We start from the raw sequence: 17535 nt of genomic DNA on the forward strand, positions 1-17535 counted from the left end.
CCCCTTTAAAATTGATAGCCGAAGTATTTAAACCTCGGATCGTCTTCTCAAGGAACTGCAGGGAAGTATGTTCTTATTATTGGCTATGGAGATTGTAAATTGGGGTTTTGAAAGTAAGGAGAGATAGTGAATTTAAATTGCAATTAAATTAAGTAAATGACTGTAAAATAAACTTTTGGTAAGGTATGAGAAATTGGAAATCCTATCCTAGTTATCCTTATCAATAGTGATGAGGATTGAGTCTTAATCCCACTTAGTTAGCCTTTACCAAAGCAAAGGAAGATCAAGTGGATTAATTAGTCTGATCTTCAGGTTCTAGTCAATTCCTAAGAAAGGACTGGAATTATTGAAGTTCAATTCAATTAACAAGATAACAATTATCAATCACGTTGAGTTTGATAACTCCTGGGTTACTGATTTCTTAACCAAGACCAAAAGGGGAAAAGTAAATCTACTCGAATAAAAATATCTTCAGATTGAAAGTAACAGTAACATAAACAAAAGAGAGCAATCATAAACTGAAATACCTCAAATAACATTAATTAAGAGAATTATCTGTGACATATAAAAGTTCGTAAATTAAATTGAGAAGATAATAAAAAGGAAAATTGAACCTGATGAAAAGAGATAATCCTGAAAGCAAAAGAAATCCTAATCCTAAATCCTAAAAGAGAGAGGAGAGAACCTCTCTCTAAAAACTACATCTAAATCATCAAAAATAACTAATTGGAGACTCTCCTTTGAATGGATGCATTCCCCCACTTCATAACCTCTGATCTGTGCCTTCTGGACTTGGATTTGGGCCAAAAAGGGCTTCAGAAATCGCTGGGAGCACTTTCTGTAATTTCTGGTGCGTGGCCTCTATCACGCATCAGCGTGGGTCACGCGGTCGCGTCATCTGGAGTTTTTCTTATCACGCGTTCGCTTTGGTCATGCGTCCGCGTCATCTGTGTTTTGCTCGTGGCGCGCGTTCGCGTCATTCACGCGATAGCGTCGCGCTCTCTTCGCGCTGGGCATGCGGCCGCGTCGCCCACGCATTCGCGTCGCTGCCAACTTCTTCAAAAACTCCATTTTGTTCTTTCCTTCCATTTTTGTATGTTTCCTTTCCATCCTTTAAGTCATTCCTGCCTTAGAAGATCTGAAACTACTCAACACACAAATCACGGCATCGAATGGTAATAAAAGGGTAATTAAAATAATTATTTTTAAAGCATAGGAAACATGTTTTTCACATACATCACATAATAAGGAAGAGAAAGTAAAACCATGCAATTAACATGAATAAGTGAGTGACGGATTGAATAAATCACTTAAATTAAGCACAAAATATATCATAAAATATGGGTTTATCAACCTCCCCACACTTAAATAATATCATGTCCTCATGCTAAATCCAAGATAAAGAGTAAGGTAAGGTTAAAGTGGGGAAATCCCATGTAATGCAATCTATTCTAAATGTAACTACCTAAATGAATCATGCAATTCTAATTGTTATTCACTTGTATATAAAACTTACATGTAGTTAAATTAATTCACATTCTCAAGGAATCATATATGCATAGCCAAACCTTAGATAATGATAAATAACCTTTACAATTGAGATGGGAAAGAGAAATATTTTATAAACTTGCAAGACAATTAACAATTTAAGCAGAGATATATGTTGATGAGCTATTGAACCCTCACTGGATTTTGTGTTTACTCTCTAGTCACTCAGTGTTTATTGGGTTAATCACTCTATTCTTCTTTTTATCCTTACTTTCTATAACTTTGTTCTTCATCTAACCAATCAACAATTATAGAATATAGGCATACAAAAATCATGAGGTCTTTTCCAAGGTTGTAATGGGGCCAAGGTAAAGGTAAGGGTATATGTATAAGGCTAAGTGAGCAAATAAGTGAATCCTTGATTAGTCTAAGATCTCACCTAACATACATATTTTGTAATTCAAAGGTTTCTTTACCTATTTACCCAATTTTTTCCCACTTTTTATGTTACATGCTCATGCCTTAATTTTAATTTTTATCCCATGTGCATTGCTCTATTTTGCATTTGGGGAATTCTTTTGTATCCCCTTTATTTGGGTACTGAAATAAAATATATAAATTTTTTTTATACACATGGTAATTTAATTGCTTTGGTTTCTCATTAGCATGCTTCCCAAAATTTTATTTTGAAATATTTTTATTCTTTTTAACTTTCTACCTTTGTTTCTATCATCCATATTCCCATAAGGTTCCCCACACTTAAACAATTACACAATTTCTATCTTAAGCTAACCAAGGATTCAACTTGAGATTTTTATTTTGTTTTTCTGCTTAAGGCTAGTAATGTGGTTTATAGAACAGGAGGGGTTTTAAAGGCTCAAGGGGGCTAACAAGGGTGATGTAAAAGGTAGGCTAATTTGGGATAAGTGAGCTAGAATCAAATAATGGCCTCAATCACTTTCTTGGTATGTATCTATATTCTATAATCGGACATATAGATTATAACAAAGTGAAGAACACCAGAATAAAAAAGAAGGACAAAACATACAGGAATAAAATATTATGGTTTGAATGTAACCATACAATTAAGCTCAAAACTCACAGGCTGTGTGTTCTCTATCTCAAAAATCATATATCAGTTATGTATGTCATGCAAGTAAAAATTAAGAGTTCCCATTATTCTCAATGTAAATCTTAGGGTGGCTTTAAAGTTTTAGTGTTTCTCCTTGATGAAATGTTATTAACTAACTAACATGTAATGCTATATATACAATGTGTGTGGATTGTTTCTGTTTTGTTCAAGTCTCTAGTTTACTTCCTTTTTGTATTTTCAATTCGAACTAAGCTATCTTATGCTAAAAAGGGTAAACTATACTAATTAATCCACATTTTCTATAACTAATAAGTTAGAATTGCAACTAAACTAAATGGCTAAAATATGAACGAAAGTGCAAAATACAAAAATAGAGTAAAAATACATGAAAAAGTAATGTATAAGTACTGAGAAATAAAAATAAAGATCAAAATACAGAAAAATAACAAAATAAAATAGAAAGAGTCTGTAGTGATTCACCAAGAAAAATACGCCAGAGATGGCGACATCCCCACACTTAAAATAAAGCATCGTCCTCGATGCTCACTCAAGCAGGGTGTGAAGGAGTGTCATCACTGGAAGGATGGGTGGCTGGAGTATCTATGGTGGTGATCTGAGGATCTGTCTGCTGCAGAGGAGGTGCTGACTGAATAGGAACCTCTGGGTCTGCAATCGGAATCTGATGTGGGGCCTCCTGCTGTGATGCAGCCTGCTCTGGCCTGCCTGCTCAGGCCTGCCTGCTCAGCCTCTCTCTGTGGTGGCTGCTGACGCGGTGGTTGAGGCGGATGGCGCGGCAGTGGTGGCTGTTCAGAGGTAGGGGGGTTTCGGGTAGGGTAATGGGGTAGGGGTTAAGGAGGAAGGATGGGAGGGGGTGAGGGTGGTGGTGGCTGGCGCGGGGGCGCGGCGGTGACGGTGCGGTGGTCGGTGGTTGGCCACAACGGTGGAAGAAATGGAAGGGGATGGAAGAAGAAGAAGGAAGAATGAGGGGGAGGTGGCGTTGTGGTGGGGTCTGGGGGGAGTTTGGCGGTGCGGCTGTCGGAGGTGGTGGCTGGGAGTGGTGATGGTGGTTGGGTGGTGGAGGGTTGCAGAGACGAGAGAAAGGAGAAGGGGGTTGGGGGGGCGCGATTGGGTAGGTTTCGCGTGGCTGAGGGGGTTAATAAATTTGAACCCACGCAATCGCGTGGGGCACGCGGTCGCGTGGCTGGGGGGAATGGGGGTTGACGCGATCGCATGGAATGGAAAAAATGGTGAATGACGCGGTCGCGTGAGGCAGGCGACCGCGTCGCTGGAAATTGGGCGAAACGCACAATTCCAGCGTCGTTTCAGCGCAACTCTCTGTTTCCACTGGGGGTTCTATGATATCCGTGCGACGCGATCGCGTCGCTCACGCTTTCGCGTGGGATGGGTGTTGTGCAAGTGATGCGATCGCGTCAAGGACGCGACCGCGTGGGTCGTTTTGTGCTAAACGCACAACAGCCGCACGATTCCAGCCCAACTTTCTGGCCGTTAGATCTTTATGCCGATTTTCAGATCACGCGGCCGCGTGAATGACGCGGACGCGTGGGGAGTGTTTTACGCAACTGACGCGATCGCATGAGCGATGCGGTCGCGTTGCACGCCCTACTCTCTTTTTTTTTAAACTGAAATGCAATTATGCAATTAAGCAGTATGCAATGCTAATGAATAATATTCAGGTTCAATTTGAAAAAGAATAAAAATAAATAACACGAAGTAAAACTGAAAACAAAACGACCATACCATGGTGGGTTGTCTCCCACCTAGCACTTTTAGTTAAAGTCCTTAAGTTGGACATTGGATGAGCTTCCTGTTATGGTGGCTATGCTTAAATTCATCCAGAAATTTTCACCAATGCTTGGAATGCCAACGGCCTCCGGGGTCCCAAACTAGGCATGTAAAGCTTCTGAGCAGCTTCAAACAGATTTTCAGGCTCCCTGGGTGACGAATGTCAGAATAGATTCCAGGATCCCAAACTTTGCTTTTGAATCCGCCTTTGTCTTGATCTATATTTTTCCATCCGGGCGGTTTAGAAATTAGATTCTCACCATGGTGACCAAACGTTTTTCGAGATCCATTCGATTGATTATGATGCCAATCCGTGCACTTCGAGTTGAAGCATGGAACCTTATTGAACCTTGTGCACCAGCTCTGAGTGCGAGCCGTTTCCCTTTTACTCTTAAAGCCACAGAGAGCTCTATGCTGGCCATTTGTTTGAAGCAAACCATATTCAAGTGGAAAAGTAAAGATAAAGGTTAAGGATTGTACCCACTTGAAGCTTGTATTGGGTGGTAATGGCCTTGGGATTGGTGTTTCCAGTGGTTTTGTAAGCTATACTCCCTTGTGATCTTCTGTGAATTCCTCTACTTCTTTGAAAACTTCTTCGAATGCATCTGTGTCCTGATCAAAGTCTTTAATGTCTTCCTCATCACTTACGTCATAAGCTGGAGGTTGAGAGAAATCTACCTCCGCATCTTCTTCGCATTCACTTGGATAAGGTTCTTCAATCTCAGAGAATTCACTTGCGGTTGCAAGTTCATTACTAGGAGAACTTGACTTGTGACTATCATCATCAAGGAGACTTGCTTCTTGGATTATTTCGTCTAGTTCTTCATAAAAGACTTGCCTTGGGGATTGTGCACTATCCTCCGTAGCATCAATTGTAACGTCCTTGACAGAATTCTCCACAACTCTAGATTCCCATGGAAGTTCAGCGTCTCCTAAGTCTTCAACTAACTCTTCTTCTTCTATAATGACAGCTTTCTCTACTTGTTTCAGTACGAAGTCATGCTCTGTCTTGTCCACTGGAGTTTCTAGTATCTTCTTCATGCTACGCTCTTTATTAGATTGTCCACATGGGGCTATGGGAGGTCCTTGAATGTTCGAACGTCTAGAAGATAATTGACTTATTGCTTGCTCCAGGTGATGAAGGGTTGTTTGAAGTTGATCTACTGTTTCCTTGAGGCGAACCTGTGATTCTGGAGGCGATAGATTTGGACGTGGTACATAGGGAAGTGGTGGTGTTTGGGAGTAATTGGATTGGAATCGGGGTAAATAAGGATCATATGGTGGTGAATGGTGAAAAGGAACTTGTGAGTGTGGTGGTTCAAAGCTACGTTGAGAGGGTGGTCTACAAGCATAGGGTGGGGCTTGTTGGTAGTTACAAGGTAGTCCACCATGTCTATCAGCTTGGTATGCATTGTAGAATGGTCTTTGTCCATGATATCTTGGAGGGTGTTGTTGCCTAAAGGGTTGATCATATCCTCTTGGCTCCATCCATCTTTGATTGCTCAGACCTTGATGAACGTTCCTGTTATAACTTTCACTCCTTTCAACAATATTAGAACCAAACTCAAAGCGAGAGGGGTGAGAATTCATAGTAGCTAATAAAAATAAAAGAAGAAAATAAGAACAAATAAACAAGTAAAAGAGAAATATTTACAATAACCAATAATAAGGCACACGATTGCAGCTCCCCGGCAACGGCGCCATTTTGAAGAGAACGGAAGATTGATGGTTTAGAAGTTATAGTAAACTCTCGTTGCAAGTATAGTTACTAAACCAAGCAATCAATCTTTCTTACAAACGTTTTGGTTGTCACAAGTAACAAACCCCTTTAAAATTGATAACCGAAGTATTTAAACCTCGGGTCGTCTTCTCAAGGAACTGCAGGGAAGTATGTTCTTATTATTGGCTATGGAGATTGTAAATTGGGGTTTTGAAAGTAAGGAGAGACAGTGAATTTAAATTGTAATTAAATTAAGTAAATGACTGTAAAATAAACTTTTGGTAAGGTATGAGAAATTGGAAATCCTATCCTAGTTATCCTTATCAATGGTGATGAGGATTGAGTCTTAATCCCACTTAGTTAGCCTTTACTAAAGCAAAGGAAGATCAAGTGGATTAATTTGTCTGATCTTCAGGTTTTAGTCAATTCCTAAGAAAGGACTGGAATTATTGAAGTTCAATTCAATTAACAAGATAATAATTATCAATCACGTTGAGTTTGATAACTCCTGGGTTACTGATTTCTTAACCAAGACCAAAAGGGGAAAAGTAAATCTACCCGAATAAAAATATCTTCAGATTGAAAGTAACAGTAACATAAACAAAAGAGAGCAATCATAAACTGAAATACCTCAAATAACATTAATTAAGAGAATTATCTGTGACATAGAAAAGTTCATAAATTAAATTGAGAAGATAATAAAAAAGAAAATTGAACCTGATGAAAAGAGATAATCCTGAAAGCAAAAGAAATCCTAATCCTAAATCCTAAAAGAGAGAGATGAGAACCTCTCCCTAAAAACTACATCTAAATCATCAAAAATAACTATTGGAGACTCTCCTTTGAATGGATGCATTCCCCCACTTCATAACCTCTGATCTGTGCCTTCTGGACTTGGATTTGGGCCAAAAAGGGCTTCAAAAATCGCTGGGAGCGTTTTCTGTAATTTCTGGTGCGTGGCCTCTGTCACGCGTCCGCGTGGGTCACGCGGTCGTGTCATCTGGAGTTTTCCTTATCACGCGTTCGCTTCGGTCATGCGTCTGTGTCATCTGCGTTTTGCTCGTGGCGCGCGTTTGCATCATTCACGCGATCGCGTCGCGCTCTCTTCGCGCTGGGCATGCGGCCACGTTGCCCACGCGTTCGCGCCGCTGCCAACTTCTTCAAAAACTCTATTTTGTTCTTTCCTTCCATTTTTGTATGTTTTCTTTCCATCCTTTAAGTCATTCCTGCCTTAGAAGATCTGAAACTACTCAACACACAAATCACGGCATCGAATGGTAATAAAAGGGTAATTAAAATAATTATTTTTAAAGCATAGAAAACATGTTTTTCACATACATCACATAATATGGAAGGAAAAGTAAAACCATGCAATTAACATGAATAAGTGAGTGAAGGATTGAATAAATCGCTTAAATTGAGCACAAAATATATCATAAAATATGGGTTTATCAGACCCCCTTGTAGTTACCAACAAGCCCCACCATATGCCTATGAACCCCCTCCTAAACATAGCTTTGAACCACCATACTCACAAGCTCCTTTCCACCATTCACCTCCATATGACCCTAACCCTTATCCACCACACAAACCACCATACGAACCATATGAACCATACCCAGAACCATCACCTCAATATACACCATCTCCATTCCCTTATCAAGAAGAACCACCTCCGTATTATGAGCCTTTTCTCCCAACAGATGAACCCTCCTATCCACCCCAAGCTCCTATAGATGATACCTTTAGTATTATTTGCCAAGGGCAATAGGAGCTTCAAACCACACTTATCTCTGCTCTCACCGGTCTCACCTCTACTCTCCAAGCTCTTATATCTCGTGTGGATTCATCTTTTATTCCTAATACTCAACCCTCAAGCTCTAGTGTACTTCCTTTTCACCCATGTCCATCAATCCAAGAGCAACATGATCCAAATTATGCTATTGACACAGAACAAGAGAGAAGGGATCGTCTTAGGGACGTAATGGATCGGGTTCACGCATACATACTTCAAGAGAAGCAAGAGGAGGCCCAAAAAGTGGAGGTAGGAGAGACCCTTAAAGAAAGTTATCAAGAGGTGGAAGTCATCAAGGAGGAGTTAGATTTTGTACTAGAGCAAGTGGAGAAAACTGAACTTATCAAGGAAGAGGAAGTGGTTGAGGACTTAGTAGATGCGGAACCTCCATGGGAAACTCAAGTCATAGAGCCTCCTTCCAAGACGTTTGAATTTGATGTTGAGGAGGATTGACGTGGCGGAAATTGGCGAGTTAAGAAATTATTATAAGAGATACGTTGCAAGTACAGTTCTTAACCAACCGAAAATCCGCTTATCAATTTAGAAGGGTTGTCACAAAATTAGAATTAAAATACTGGGAGTATGAATCCCAGGGCGTCTCTCAACGAGTTGCAGAAAGATGTGCTATTTTATTAATCAGATGTTTTCCAAAAAGGGTTTGAGTTTGGTAGACCGGAAATTAAATCAGAGAATTTATATAATTTAAATAAAAACCTTGACCGGGAGTAGATTATTTGGAAGCCCTATTCTTGATGGAGTTCTCCCAAGATAAAAGTGATAATTGAAGGTTGTTCTGCTTAGTTATCCTTTACTAGGTAGAGGAAAGTCAAGCAAGTTGGAAGGCAACTTCTATTCACAAGTCTTAATCCTCTCCCTTAGGAAGGACTAGTGTCAGTGACTAGAGGGCAATCCAACAATAAACCCAATTACAATTTTTCTCTTGATCGCTCCAACTCAAGGTTCTCCTTTCAATCATCTCCCAATCAAGTTATGGAACTACTCGCTCATTATGAATGTAAACTTCACAAAATAAGGAAGAGAAATAAAGAGAGACATGATAAATAATAACCTAAAAGGATCAATTAAAAATAAAAATAGTTCTTGTATTAATAAATTCTAAAAATAATCTAATAGTAACTCTGAATAAATTAAGGATATGAAAGAGTAAGTGACAAGTAAGGAAACAAACTAGAATGATGAAGTCTTGACGGAGATAATAACTCTTCTCAATATCCCAATCCAAAAAGCAATAAAATCAAAATCCTAAGAACTATGAATGTGTAGAGAGAAAAACCTAGAGGAGGAGTAAAATCAGATCTAAAAACTAAAATTATGTGGAATGAATGTTGTCTCTGATCTCTGCATATTCCCTGGCTCTAATATGCTTTTCTGAGCCGAGAACTGGGTCAAAACAGGGCCCAAAATTGCCCCCAGTGAATTCTACAGATTCTGCAGATCCCGCACGTCACGCGATCGCGTCATCCAGGCGTTCGCGTCATCCAGCGTTTTGCCTTGCCACGCATGCGCGTCGTCCACGCGTTCGCATCACTTGTGCAGTTTCCAATCCATGCGTTCGCGTCAGGCATGCGAGCGCGTCACTGCAATTTTCTCTATTTCGCGCGGTCGCGTAAGCCATGCGTCCGCGTCACTTCTCGCTGGTCATCTCCTTCATTTCTTGTGTTCTTTCCATTTTTGCAAGCCTCCTTTCCAATCTCCAAGTCATTCATGCCCTATAAAACCTGAAACACTTAACACACAGATCACGGCATCGAATGGAATAAAGGAGAATTAAAATACATAATTAAAAGTCTTTAGGAAGCAAGTTTTCAACCATGGAGTTATTTTGGGAAGAATTGTAAATACATGCTAATTTAATGAATAAGTGGGTAAAGATTTGATAAAACCACACAATTAAACACAATATAAACCGTAAAATAATGGTTTATCAAGGATGTATAATCTCCGAGGCATATCATGGTTAAAGAGGAAGAGGTTAATGTTGCAGAAGCGTGTCAAGAGGTGGAGATCATCAAAGAGGAGCCCAAGAGAGTGAAGCATTCATTGGCAAGGCCACCACTGGAGATACTTCCCCCTAAGCCATTACCATCCAACACAACATTCAAGTGGGTAAAATTCTTATCCTTAAACTCTACCTTCCCACTTGAATATGGTCTGCTTGAAACGGATGGACAACTTAGAGCTATCTGTGGCTTTAAGAGTAAAAGGGAGATGGTTAGCGGTTGGCAACACCATCCTAGGTTCGTTATAGTTGGAAGCTCAAGGCCTAATTGCAAGGGTTGGTATAATTGTCAATTGATTGGGTCTAGGAGGGTGTTTGAGTGCTTAAATGAGAATTCCAAGGCTAAACCACCCAGATAGAATCCTGATGATCAACTTGAAAACGGGTGTAGAAACAAGATTTGGGATCCCGGCATACAAGATGATCAATTTTGGGAGCTCAAAACTTGTGAAGAACTCCATCAAAGCTTGCGGAGTTTACTTTGGTATTGATAGAGCTTATTGGAAGTCCAAGCATTGGTGGAAGTTTCAAGATGAGTTCAAGCACAAGCCACCATGACATGGAGCTCACAAAATGTCCAACTTAAGGACAATAACTAAAAGTGCTAGGTGGGAGACAACCCACCATGGTATGATCTTTCCTTTTTATTAGTTTTAATTTATTTCTATCAGTTTTAATTTTCAGTTCTGCATATTTATTTTTATTTTGCATTTAAAAAAAAAGGGGCAACCCACGCGTGCGCGTAGGCCACGCGTGGGCGTCGATACCAATTCAGCTCTCGCATCCAACGAATAGAGAGTTGTTATGGAATCGTGTGGCTGGTATGTTAGAGGCACAATTCGACCCACGCATACGCGTCCCTGACCCGTACGCATCATTTGAAATTTTGGCCCACCACGCGTAAGCGTGATCGACGTGCACGCGTTGCACGTAAATTTTGCCCACTTCAATCTGAACAGAGAGTTGCGCGAAAATGACGCTGGAATTGTGCGTTTCGCATAATTTCGGCCGACGCGAACACGTCATCTTGATTTATCTCCCTTCACGCGTTCGCGTCTATAACGCTTATGCGTCGATGCATTTTTTTCTCATCCACGCTCAAGCGTGACCCACGCATACGCGTTGATTTGAATTCAGTAACCCCAGACGCAAGAACCCTAACCCATTCACGTGCCCTATCCCTTCTCCCTCAACGTTCTATTTTCTCTTCTTTCCCTCCAAACCTCCATCAACACCACCATCAACGTCCCATTGACGCTCAGTTCCGGCGACCCCGAGCCGCCGCCGACCACCTATTCTTTCCCTTCTTCTTCTTCTTCTTCTTCTCCTTCCTCTCTATTCTCTCTTCCCCCTTTCGCCACCTCTCGACCCTTCCCGCCTTCACCAAGCACCGCCATGGACAGCCACTGCGCCGCTGTGCCGCCGCCATCTCTGGGCGGCACTACCCTTTCCCTTCCTTCCCAATTCTGTTACTGCACCTCCCAGGTCCCCCTGCTTCCATTTCTGTATTTCAATTCTTCTTCTGTTCAATTAATTTAGTTAGCTTAGTTTAAATTTTGTTAGAATTAGGATAGTTAGAGATGCATGTTCTTAGTTAATTTTAGGTGGTTAAGTAGTTAGGATGTGGTTAGTGGATTTATGTCTGATAATTGCTCTGTTCTTGCTGTCTGGAATTGGTTAATTCTTCATTGTTTGTGCTGATGATTTGACCCTGTGCTTAATTGATTTATTTATGCTATTAGCTGCTCTTTGGAATACACAATTTTTGAATTGTGTTTGCAGTAATGATGATGTTGATATTCTGTAATACTTTCCATGCTGCTGTTATTTCTAATTTTGGTTGCTGTTGTTGTTTGATGCTTTCCTACTTCATACTGTAAATTCATATGAGTTTGACATTGCTAGCTTCTTGAATAATTCATGTTACCACTTCTCTGGACTTCAATTTGAATTATCAATTGCTCTATTTCAATTTCCATTATGTTATTGCCTTAAGATTAAGGGCTGCTGAGATGTTCTTTTAATTTCGCACCTAAGTGTTTGAACTCAGCCTTGCCTGCCTGTGATTAACTCAGTGTTTTGCTGCTGTTTTGGTTTATAATGCTCAATGCATATGAAGTTCGTGTGTAACTCTCGTTTGAATCTGTCCTGAGTTATATGGATTAAAAATTATGCTCATGTTTGAAAATACACCCTTTGCTTATCTGACATTATAGTTGCTGGTTTTGCATGTATCTTTCTGAGATTCATATGAGTTGCTGATTCTGTTTGAAATCAAGCTTGAATTGTTGATTTGCTGTTGTTTATTTACTCTGGGAACGCCTACATTACTGTCAGAATGCTGCCCAATTTTTCTAATAATTGTTTTACTCAACTTCCACTCGTGAATTGACTTTAGTAGTTTTGAATTGTGATTTATTTAGTTTAAACCAAAGCAAATTCATGGGGTGATGGGTTAGCATTTCCATTCCTTTTGGTTCCCTTTCTATTTGAAATGCATTGTCGATGATTTTATTTCTTTTTGTGCTTCTTTCATTACATGTTTTATCATCAATGCCTTGCATTGTATGCATGAATGTGAGCTTGCTTGTTCTTAAACCTTTTGAACTTCTTTTAGTTAGGAACTACATTACCATGCCACTAATTCTAACCTACTTCTCTAACTTTTAACTAAATTGACTTTCCCACTTTTCTTTTTCGTTTTCACCCTTTTCAAACTAACTCTTTTAATTCCTTTCAAGGCATGAAACTTGTTGTTTCTTAACGAACAAGCATTCTAAATTTTAATGTATAGATTCCTGGATTGTGATTTTTGATTAATTTCTCTGAATCATACTTTTCGTTCATTCCATGGATTTATCTCTTTATGACTCACTTCATGCTTTGGCTTTCACTCCTCTGTTGCCTATCTCCTATTTGTTTTGCTTACATATTGCCTATCTTCATGCTTTAGCTTTATTTGATAATCTGTATCCTGGGAATTCTATTTTTCAGGATGTCTGACAGGAAAGGAAAAGGCAAGGCTAAGGCCAGCTCCGGTAAGAGGAAGAGAGAACAGCCATCTGTTGCTCTATCGGATGTTTTATCGGATGAATTTTGGTGTAAAAAGAACTTTACTGATCAAGAAAAACCTGATCAACTTGTACCTGCTAATGACCCAGTCAAATTTGCCAATCTTTACTGTGAACTCAAGTTTTTTATCTTTGTAGAAAAACAGCACCTCTACTTGAAAAAGACACTCAAAATACCAACCGAATTAAGGAAGTACACTGAACATTAGATCAAACAGAGAGGTTGGGTATTTCTGGATAGAGATCTGGTAGAGGTAAACGCATCATGGGTTCGTGAGTTCTATTCTAACTATTATAGGATGACCCTTGATGCAGTGTAGCTTAGGAGAAAGCAGATCTTAGTCACAGATGAGGCGATAGAGGATATCCTCCACTTCTAGCCTAAAACAGATGATACAGATGATTTTCAGAAGGCCGAGGAGTTTATTAGATTCATGAGTTTTGATTGGGATGCTGTCCGGCGTACCATAGCCATTGATCCTGATGTTCCATGGGCTATGGGAAAGTCAAAGGTAACTCCATGGGGTATAAAGATTATTTATCTCAATGATGAGGCTAGGCTGTGGCAACAGATATTGAGTAATTATGTTATGCCTAGTACTCACGAGTCAGAAGTGCTAGCTACCATGATCATCCTTATTTGGTGCGTCATGGAAGGAAAAGACCTATACCTTCCACGGCTCATCAGAAAGTACATGTCTAGAGTTCATGTCAGAGGCACCCTGCCATTTCCTTATTTGATCACCCAGATGGCTCGTCGAGCTGAGGTGCCTTGGGAGTTAGAGGATGAGAGACCACCGATTGCTGACTGCAAGAAGGTTATTCCGCATGGCAAGCGGTTCGGACCTCTAGGCCACAGACCACCTACTTTTACTACTTCCACTGATGCAGCCACATCCTCAGCAGCACCTTCAGCACCTGCAGCACCACCTACTTTCGCAACACCATCATCCGCTTCTCAGCCAGTCTACCATCTTGTGCATCACCTTTTTGAGCGCGTTGATTAGATGGAGCGCCGCAATCAGCGGCGTTATGAGTAGTCTTAGCGTCGCAATAAGCGACGCTATGCACATCTGAAGCTGATTGTGACTACTGGGCGTACTGACATCCCCTCTGAGCCTAACACACCCTCGGAGCACTCGGAGGAGGAGGAGGATGAGCAGGAAGAGACCCAGCAGGAGGCGACTCAGCATGAGCACCGTACAGAGCCATAGGAACTTGCACAGCCACAGCCGACAGAGTCAGCGGCACATCCTTCGACAAGCGACGATAGAGTTGCAGGCGATGATCCTTCACACCCGGCTTGACTGAGAGCATCGAGGATGATGCTGTGCTTTAAGTGTGGGGAGGTCGCCGTCTCCGGCGGATTATATTTTGGTGAACCATTTCAGACTTTTGTTCTATTTTGCTTTATTTTGTATTTTTCTTTATTTTATTTTATTTTTCTTTTAGTACTTGCACATTTCTATTTTATTTTACTTCTGTTTATTTTTACTTTGTTACATTTTGCACTTTGGGCTTGTATATATTTTGGATATTTAGTTTGAATTGCACTTTTAGTTTATTAGTTGTAATGTGGAAAAATATGGATTATCAAGTTTAGTTTACCCTTTTGGCATAGATTGAAATAGGGATAAACTAAAAAATTTCAGCTTTTCATAGTCACATCTCATTTAGTATATATATATATATATATATATAATAATAATAATAATAATAATAATAATAATAATAAATGTTGGTCAATTGATGAAATTTTCAAGGAATGTATCTTTTTCTAAGAAAAGGCATTTAAAATTCACATTGATTTGAGTTAAAACCTTTTGTAACTTGCACGATATATATATATATATATATATATATATATATATATATATATATATATATATATATATATATATATATATATAATTGGAATATGGTTTTTGAGCTAAGAACACACAACCCGTGAGTTTTTTAGCTTAATTGCATGGTTACATTATTTAACCATGATTTTTATTCTTGTGTGTTTTCTTCTCTATGATTGCAAGCTTGAGTTTGTTCCATTCTATATGTCCATTATTTAGTGTATGTTCATGCTTATATGTGATTGAGGCCATCATTTGATATTAGCTCACTTATCCCAAATAGCTTACCATTTCATTTGCCTTTGTTTGCCACTTTGAGCCTTCTGAACCCCTTTTTTGTTCTTTATATTAACGCATCACTAGCCTTAAGCGGAAAAAATAATTAATTACCCTATTTGAATCTTTGGTTAGCTTAAGATAGAGATTGTGTGTCAACTAAGTGTGGGGAAATGTGGGACCTATGGTTAATGAGAATGTGTTTTTGCTTATATATATTGACAGATATTGGAAATTTGGGTGCCTACTCATGTGAAATTAGAGAAACATATGCATTGATATATTATAAAAAAAGGGGAATAAATTAGTCGGGGAATAAAACTATCCCAATGTTAAGTTCAATAAAAAGATGAATGCATATGTAATGAAATTAAAAATTGATACATGAGTGTGTGAAAATATGTAAAAGTGAGATTTTGGGTGGCTAAGCTTAATTTTAGAATTGTATAGAGTATGTGTATGTGTTAGGTGAGAACTTAGGTTAGTCAAAGATTCATATAATAGCTCACTTGGCCATATATATATACCCTCATCTTTACCTTAGCCCCATTACAACCTTGAAAAGCCCTCATGATATTTGCATTTGTACACTTGATAATTGTTGATTGGTTAGATGAAGAACAAAGTTCTAGAAAGCATGACTAGAAGAGATTTGAGTTGTTTAACCCCAAACACTTGAGTAATTATAGTGCATATACAAATCCAGTGAGGGTTCAATGGCTCATTTCCATATGTCCATATTTGATCATTGCTTGTCTTGCAAGTTTGTAAACTCTTTTGATTAACTCAACTCAATTGTGAATGTGTTTTGATATGATTGATTTAGCCCTTGATTGTGCATATATGATTTCTTGGAAATTTGACTCAATTTGACCAAATGTATGCTTATATATATATATATATATATATATATATATATATATATATATATATATATATAGCTAGATAGTAATTAGAATAGCATGATGCATGTAAGTGGCTCACATCTAAATAGGTTGCATTGCATAAGTTCCACCATTCTACCTTCACTCTTTTGGTTCTCTTGAGCTTAGCATGAGGACATGCTAATGTTTAAGTGTGGCGAGATTGATAAACCGCTATTTTACGGTTTATTTTATATTGAATTGAGCAAATTTTATCCATTATTCTCACACTTATACATATAAATTGCATGTTCTACATTTTCCTTCCTAATTCTGTGATATAGTTGAAAACATGTTTCCTGGGCCTTTAAACTGTCAATTTTAATTACCCTTTATTACCATTCGATACCGTGATCTGTGTGTTAAGTATTTTTAGGATTTATAGGGCAGGAATGGCTTAGAGGATGGAAAACAAACATCCAAAGTGGAAGGAACGCAAGAAAATGAAGTTTTGAGAAGCTGGCAGCGACACGTATACGTGGGCGACGCGTACGCGTGACTAGCGCAGAAGACAAGCGACGCGTACGCGTGACCAGGATTTTTGCCAAGCAACGCGTATGTGTGGACGACGCATACGCGTGACACGCCGCACATGCAAAAATTGTAGAAAGCGCTGGGGGCAATTTCTGGGCTCCATTTGGGCCCAGTTCCAAGCCCGAGAACACATAATAGAGGCTGTAGAGTGGGGGAATCATTTATTCATTCAGATGACATTCATTCATATAATTTTAGGTTTTAGATGTAGTTTTCTAGAGAGAGGGGCTCTCTCCTCTCTCTAGGTTTTAGGATCCTTAGGTTTAGCTATTTTCAATTTTAGATTTCTACTTTACTTTAATTTAGTTTCTCTTCTACTTTTATTTATTCTAGCACTTTAGTTTCTCTTCTCTTGGTGATTTATTTATTTATCCACTTTAGTTTATGAACTCTCATGTTAGATTTGATTTTCTATTTAATGCAATTTGAGGTATTTCATATTTATTGCTTCTATTATTTTTGAGTCATTGATGTTTGCAATTGGTTGTTTGAATTTAATATTCCTTGCTAGTTTTCTATGTTTTTATATTGTACCTACCAAGTATTTGATAAAATATTTGGTTGGATTTTAGAGTAGGTTTTTCTCCTCTTGGCTTTGGTAGAGTAATTGGAGACTCTTGAGTTATCAAACTCCTTTGTTGATTGATAATTGAGAAGTTGCTAGTTGATTTGGATCCCTCTAAAGCTAGTCTTTCCTTAGGAGTTGACTAGGACTTGAGGAATCAAATTGATTCATCCACTTGACTTTCCTCCATAGTTAGAGGTTAACTAAGTGGGAGCAATGGACAATTCTCATCACAATTGATAAAGATAACTAGGATAGGACTTCTAGTTCTCATACCTTGCCAAGAGCCTTTCTTAACTATTAGTTTAATTCTTGCAATTTACTTTTCTTGTTCCTTATTTAAAACCTCAAAAGATACGTTTCCATAACCAATAGTAACATACTTCCCTGCAATTCCTTG

The 17535-nt window shown here is 39.0% G+C and overlaps 1 pseudogene; it reads left to right on the forward strand.

The window, feature by feature from the left end:
- The first annotated feature begins 13640 nt into the window (after positions 1 to 13640).
- LOC148567303 (uncharacterized) lies at positions 13641 to 14204 on the forward strand (annotated as a pseudogene).
- The last annotated feature ends 3331 nt before the right edge of the window (positions 14205 to 17535 follow it).

Source organism: Arachis ipaensis, chromosome B4 (assembly GCF_059453495.1).
Source record: "Arachis ipaensis isolate K30076 ecotype BB chromosome B4, ASM5945349v1, whole genome shotgun sequence".
Classification (NCBI taxonomy): domain Eukaryota; kingdom Viridiplantae; phylum Streptophyta; class Magnoliopsida; order Fabales; family Fabaceae; genus Arachis; species Arachis ipaensis.